We start from the raw sequence: 7,797 nt of genomic DNA on the forward strand, positions 1-7,797 counted from the left end.
TTTCCTGTGTTTTATCATTTGTCTCTTCTTTAATAAACCCATGACTTAGTCTGGTACCTGTCATTCTCTATTAGTCTCTTGTTCAGGTTTGCAAGCAGCCAGAATGCGATATACCAGAAACAGAATGGCTTCTAAAGGGGGGAATTTTAAGTTGCAAGTTTACAGTTCTAAGGCCTTGGAAATGTCCAAATTAAGGCACCAACAAGAGGTTAACTTCACTCAAAAAAGGCCCGTGAAGTTCGGGCTGTCTCTCAGCTTAACAACCACTCTTGATTGAGTCACATCTCCAGGGAGATGATCTAATTACAGTTTCAAACATAAATACTGAATAGGGATTAGAAGAAGTGGCTGCCTTTATAAAATGGGATTAGGATTAAAATGCGGCTTTTCTAGGTCCATGCATGTTTTCAAACTGGCACACTGACTATATTGAGCATCTTTCCATATGTTTATTGGCCATTTATATATCTTTGAAGAACTAACTATTCAAATCCTTTGCCCACTTTTCAACTGTGTTGTCTGTCTTTTTTGCTACTGAATTGCAGGAGTTCTTTATATATTGTGGTTATTAAATCTTTATCAATACTTAATTTGAAATTATGATCTCCCATTCAGTATGTTGTTTTTTAATTTCTTGTTAATTTCCTTCAATGCACAAAATTTTACTTTTGATGAAATCAAATTTATCTGTTTTCTCTTTTGTTGCTTGTGCTTTTGATGCCATATTTAAGAATCCATTGCCAAATCCCAGGTCATGAGGGTTTGCCTCTATGTTATTTTCTAAAGAGTTTTTTTTTCTACACTTACTGATTTTTAAAATATATTGCAATGCTACAGTTATCAAAAAATCAAAACGGTGCTCGCTTCGGCAGCACATATACTAAAATTGGAACGATACAGAGAAGATTAGCATGGCCCCTGCGCAAGGATGACATGCAAATTCGTGAAGCGTTCCATATTTTTCAGGAGTTAGAAACAGGGTAAGACAATGGGTAATTGAAGCTGAAGGGATACAGACTGTGCAACAGGACTAGATACAAAACCTCAAAAATGGACAGCACAATAATACCTAATTGTAAAGTAATCATGTTAAAACACTGAATGAAGCTGCATCTGAGCTATAGGGTTTTTTTTGTTTTTGTTTGCTTGTTGGTTTGTTTGTTGTTGTTGTTTTTTACTATTATTACTACTTTTATTTCTTTTCTTTATATTAACATTTTATATCTTTTTCTGTTGTGTTGCTAGTTCCTCTAAACCGATGCAAATGTACTAAGAAACAATGATCATGCATCTATGTGATGATGTTAAGAATTACTGAGTGCATATGTAGAACGGTATGATTTCTAAATGTTGTGTTAATTTCTTTTTTTTTTTTTTCTTTCCGTTAATAAAAAAAAAATCAAAACGTTGTTATACGGGCACAAGGACAGGCATATAGATCAGTGGAATTAATTTGAGAGTGCTTAAATAAGTCCACACATCTATTGCCAATTGAAATTTTTGGGGGGGGGGTCTGGATTTTTTTTTTAACTTTTTTTATTGTATAGTATAACATATATACAAAGCAAAGAAATAAAAAAGCAATAGATTGCAAAGCACTCTTCAACAAGCAGTTACAGAACAGATCCCAGAGTTTGTCATGGGCTACCATATGATCTGCTTATATTTTTCCTTCTAGCTGCTCCAGAGTATAGGAGGCTAGAGGGCTTAAATACTTTTTTATCATTACAATTGACTTTTTCCCCTCTTTTTTTGTGAAAAAATAACATGTATACAAAAAAGCTATAAATTTCAAAGCCATAATTAGCTGCAGAACATATTTCAGACTTTGACGTGGGTTACAATTCCACAATTTTAGGTTTTTACTTCCAGCTGCTCTAAAATACTGGAGACAAAAAGAGATATCAATTTAATGATTCAGCATTCATATTAATTTGTAAAATCCTGTCGTCCCTGTATAACTCCACCATCAGCTTTTTACTTTCTATTCCTCTCTTTAGAGGTGTTTGGGCTATGGCAATTCTTAATTTTTCATATTGGAAGACTCTGTCACTTATGTGGGGTAGGGAGATGGAACTATCTGATGTTTTGGAGAGGCTGGACTAGGTTTCAGTACTTATCTGGACCAGGGACCCATCTCGAGGTTGTAGATTTCTGGAAAGTTACTCTAGTGCATGGAACCCTGGTGGAATCTTATATATTGCCCTAGGTGTTCTTTAGGATTAGCTGGAATGATCCTATTTGGGGATTGGCAGGTTGTGATAGGTAGCAAGGTCTAACTGAAGCTTGCATAAGATCAACCTCCAGAGTAGCCTCTCAACTCCATTTGAACTCTCTCTGCCATTGATGCTTTATTAGTTACACTTCTTTTCCCCCTTTTGGTCAGGATGGAGTTGTTGATCCCATGGTGCCAGGACTGGATTCATCCCTGGGGGTCATCTCCTATGTCGCCAAGGAGACTTTCACCCCTGGATGTCATGTCCCGCTTAAGGGGGAGTGCAATGATTTCACTTGCAGAGTTGGGCTTAGAGAGACTGAGACCACATCTGAGCAACAACAGAGGTCCTCCAGAAGTGATTCTTAAGCATGCCTATAAGTAGTCTAAATTTCTCTGCTACCTACGAAAACTTTGCAAGAGTAAACCTCATGATGGAGGGCATGACCTATTGATTTGAGTGTCCCTAAAGTTTGACACAGTATCAGGGAATTCCCTGATGGTAAGGTTTAATATTCCATATTCTTTCTCCCATCCCTCAGGGGACTTTGCCAATACTTTTTATCTGCTTAATATACTCTAGGATGTTTCCAGGCATTACAATAATCTATACAGGATTAAAGGACCTCTTTCTTATCCTGGGATCCCTGTGTTTCAATTGTATGATCTATACAGATAAGTTAAATTAGATTATGCACTATAGAAAATTTCAGTTCCAGACTGTTCTAGTTTGCTAGCTGCTGGATTGGCAGCAGCTAGCAATCCACCAGAGATGGATTGGCTTTTTTTTTTTTTTTTTTTTTTTTTTTTTTTAGTGTTATAAAAATTTTTAATGCCTTTCTTTGTCATGCATTTCCACTTTAATTTTTTTTTTTTTTTTTTTTTTTTTTTTTTTATTAACGGAAAGAAAAAAAAGGAAATTAACACAACATTTAGAAATCATACCATTCTACATATGCACTCAGTAATTCTTAACATCATCACATAGATGCATGATCATTGTTTCTTAGTACATTTGCATCAGTTTAGAGGAACTAGCAACACAACAGAAAAAGATATAAAATGTTAATATAAAGAAAAGAAATAAAAGTAGTAGTAATAGTAAAAAACAACAACAACAAACAAATCAACAAGCAAACAAAAACAAAAAAAAAAACCCTATAGCTCAGATGCAGCTTCATTCAGTATTTTAACATGATTACTTTACAATTAGGTATTATTGTGCTGTCCATTTTTGAGTTTTTGTATCTAGTCCTGTTGCACAATCTGTATCCCTTCAGCTTCAATTACCCATTGTCTTACCCTGTTTCTAACTCCTGCTGAACTCTGTTACCAATGACATATTTCAAGTTTATTCTCGAATGTCCATTCACAACAGTGGGACCATACAGTATTTGTCCTTTAGTTTTTGGCTGGATTCACTCAGCATAATATTCTCTAGGTCCATCCATGTTATTACATGGTTCACAAGTTTATCTTGTCTTAAAGCTGCATAATATTCCATCGTATGTATATACCACAGTTTGTTTAGCCACTCTTCTGTTGATGGAGATTTTGGCTGTTTCCATCTCTTTGCAATTGTAAATAACGCTGCTATAAACATTGGTGTGCAAATGTCCGTTTGTGTCTTTGCCCTTAAGTCCTTTGAGTAGATACCTAGCAGTGGTATTGCTGGGTCGTATGGCAATTCTATATTCAGCTTTTTGAGGAACCGCCAAACTGCCTTCCACAGTGGTTGCACCCTTTGACATTCCCACCAACAGTGAATAAGTGTGCCTCTTTCTCCGCATCCTCTCCAGCACTTGTCATTTTCTGTTTTGTTGATAATGGCCATTCTGGTGGGTGTGAGATGATATCTCATTGTGGTTTTGATTTGCATTTCTCTAATGGCCAGGGACATTGAGCATCTCTTCATGTGCCTCTTGGCCATCCGTAATTCTTCTTCTGTTAGGTGTCTGTTTAAGTCTTTTTCCCATTTTGTAATTGGGTTGGCTGTCTTTTTGTTGTTGAGTTGAATAATCTCTTTATAAATTCTGGATACTAGACCTTTATCTGATATGTCGTTTCCAAATATTGTCTCCCATTGTGTAGGCTGTCTTTCTACTTTCTTGATGAAGTTCTCTGATGCACAAAAGTGTTTAATTTTGAGGAGCTCCCATTTATTTATTTCCTTCTTCAGTGTTCTTGCTTTAGGTTTAAGGTCCATAAAACCACCTCCAGTTGTAAGATCCATAAGATATCTCCCAACATTTTCCTCTATCTGTTTTATGGTCTTAGACCTAATGTTTAGATCTTTGATCCATTTTGAGTTAACTTTTGTATAGGGTGTGAGAGATGGGTCTTTTTTCATTCTTTTGCATATGGATATCCAGTTCTCTAGGCACCATTTATTGAAGAGACTGCTCTGTCCCAGGTGAGTTGGCTTGACTGCCTTATCAAAGATCAAATGTCCATAGATGAGAGGGTCTATATCTGAGCACTCTATTCGATTCCATTGGTCGATATATCTATCTTTATGCCAATACCATGCTGTTTTGACCACTGTGGCTTCATAGTACGCCTTAAAGTCAGGCAGCGTGAGACCTCCAGCTTCGTTTTTTTTCCTCAAGATGTTTTTAGCAATTCGGGGCACCCTGCCCTTCCAGATAAATTTGCTTATTGGTTTTTCTATTTCTGAAAAATAAGTTGTTGGGATTTTGATTGGTATTGCATTGAATCTGTAAATCAATTTAGGTAGGATTGACATCTTAACTATATTTAGTCTTCCAATCCATGAACACGGTATGCCCTTCCATCTATTTAGGTCTTCTGTGATTTCTTTTAACAGTTTTTTGTAGTTTTCTTTATATAGGTTTTTTGTCTCTTTGGTTAAATTTATTCCTAGGTATTTTATTCTTTTAGTTGCAATTGTAAATGGGATTCGTTTCTTGATTTCCGCCTCAGCTTGTTCATTACTAATGTATAGAAAAGCTACAGATTTTTGAATGTTGATCTTGTAGCCTGCTACTTTGCTGTACTCATTTATTAGCTCTATTAATTTTGTTGTGGATTTTTCTGGGTTTTCTACATATAGTATCATATCGTCTGCAAACAGTGATAGTTTTACTTCTTCCTTTCCTATTTTGATGCCTTGTATTTCTTTTTCTTGCCTAATTGCTCTGGCTAGAACTTCCAACACAATGTTGAATAATAGTGGTGATAGTGGACATCCTTGTCTTGTTCCTGATCTTAGGGGGAAAGTTTTCAATTTTTCCCCATTGAGGATGATATTAGCTGTGGGTTTTTCATATATTCCCTCTATCATTTTAAGGAAGTTCCCTTGTATTCCTATCTTTTGAAGTGTTTTCAGCAGGAAAGGATGTTGAATCTTGTCAAATGCCTTCTCTGCATCAATTGAGATGATCATGTGATTTTTCTGCTTTGATTTGTTGATATGGTGTATTACATTAATTGATTTTCTTATGTTGAACCATCCTTGCATACCTGGGATGAATCCTACTTGGTCATGATGTATAATTCTTTTAATGTGTTGTTGGATACGATTTGCTAGAATTTTATTGAGGATTTTTGCATCTGTATTCATTAGAGAGATTGGTCTGTAGTTTTCTTTTTTTGTAATATCTTTGCCTGGTTTTGGTATGAGGGTGATGTTGGCTTCATAGAATGAATTAGGTAATTTTCCCTCCACTTCGATTATGTTGAAGAGTTTGAGGAGAGTAGGTACTAATTCTTTCTGGAATGTTTGATAAAATTCACATGTGAAGCCGTCTGGTCCTGGGCTTTTCTTTTTAGGGAGCTTTTGAATAACTAATTCAATCTCTTTACTTGTGATTGGTTTGTTGAGGTCGTCTATTTCTTCTTGAGTCAAAGTTGGTTGTTCATGTCTTTCCAGGAACCTGTCCATTTCTTCTAAATTGTTGTATTTATTAGCGTAAAGTTGTTCATAGTATCCTGTTATTACCTCCTTTATTTCTGTGAGGTCAGTAGTTATGTCTCCTCTTTCATTTCTAATCTTATTTATTTGCATCCTCTCTCTTCTTCTTTTTGTCAATCTTGCTAAGGGCCCATCAATCTTGTTGATTTTCTCATAGAACCAACTTCTGGTCTTATTGATTTTCTCTATTGTTTTCATGTTTTCAATTTCATTTATTTCTGCTCTAACCTTTGTTATTTCTTTCCTTTTGCTTGCTTTGGGATTAGTTTGCTGTTCTTTCTCCAGTTCTTCCAAGTGGACAGTTAATTCCTGCATTTTTGCCTTTTCTTCTTTTCTGATAAAGGCATTTAGGGCAATAAATTTCCCTCTTAGCACTGCCTTTGCTGCGTCCCATAAGTTTTGATATGTTGTATCTTCATTTTCATTTGCCTCTAGGTATTTACTAATTTCTCTTGCAATTTCTTCTTTGACCCACTTGTTATTTAAGAGTGTGTTGTTGAGCCTCCATGTATTTATGAATTTTCTGGCCCTCCGCCTATTATTGATTTCCAACTTCATTCCTTTATGATCCGAGAAAGTGTTGTGTATGATTTCAATCTTTTTAAATTTGTTAAGACTTGCTTTGTGACCCAGCATATGGTCTATCTTTGAGAATGATCCATGAGCACTTGAAAAAAAGGTGTATCCTGCTGTTGTGGGATGTAATGTCCTATAAATGTCTGTTAAGTCAAGTTCATTTATAGTAATATTCAGGTTCTCTATTTCTTTATTGATCCTCTGTGTAGATGTTCTGTCCATTGATGAGAGTGGTGAATTGAAGTCTCCAGCTATTATGGTATATGTGTCTATTTCCCTCTTCAGTGTTTGCAGTGTATTCCTCACGTATTTTGGGGCATTCTGGTTCGGTGCGTAAATATTTATGATTGTTATGTCTTCTTGCTTAATTGTTCCTTTTAATAGTATATAGTGTCCTTCTTTGTCTCTTTTAACTGTTTTACATTTGAAGTCTAATTTGTTGGATATTAGTATAGCCACTCCTGCTCTTTTCTGGTTGTTGTTTGCATGAAATATCTTTTCCCAACCTTTCACTTTCAACCTATATTTATCTTTGGGTCTAAGATGTGTTTCCTGTAGACAGCATATAGAAGGATCCTGTTTTTTAATCCATTCTGCCAGTCTATGTCTTTTAATTGGGGAATTCAGTCCATTGACATTTAGAGTTATTACTGTTTGGATAATATTTTCCTCTACCATTTTGCCTTTTGTATTATATATATCATATCTGACTTTCCTTCTTTCTACACTTTTCTCCATGTCTCTCTCTTCTGTCTTTTTGTATCTGACTCTAGTGCTTCCTTTAGTATTTCTTGCAGAGCTGGTCTCTTGGTCACAAATTCTCTTAGTGACTTTTTGTCTGAGAATGTTTTAATTTCTCCCTCATTTTTGAAGGACAATTTTGCTGGATATAGGAGTCTTGGCTGGCAGTTTTTCTCTTTTAGTAACTTAAATATATCATCCCACTGTCTTCTAGCTTCCATGGTTTCTGCTGAGAAATCTACACATAGTCTTATTGGGTTTCCCTTGTATGTGACGGATTGTTTTTCTCTCGCTGCCTTCAAGATCCTCTCTTTCTCTTTGACCTCTGACA

At 35.6% G+C, this 7,797-nt stretch overlaps 1 non-coding gene across 1 annotated transcript; it reads left to right on the forward strand.

The window, feature by feature from the left end:
* Positions 1–856: 856 nt before the first annotated feature.
* On the forward strand, positions 857–963 carry LOC143658193 (U6 spliceosomal RNA). The gene has a single exon (XR_013163195.1). It is a non-coding gene; the product is annotated as a U6 spliceosomal RNA (small nuclear RNA).
* Positions 964–7,797: the final 6,834 nt, after the last annotated feature.

This window comes from Tamandua tetradactyla, chromosome 15, assembly GCF_023851605.1.
Source record: "Tamandua tetradactyla isolate mTamTet1 chromosome 15, mTamTet1.pri, whole genome shotgun sequence".
In the NCBI taxonomy this organism is placed as follows: Eukaryota; Metazoa; Chordata; class Mammalia; order Pilosa; family Myrmecophagidae; genus Tamandua; species Tamandua tetradactyla.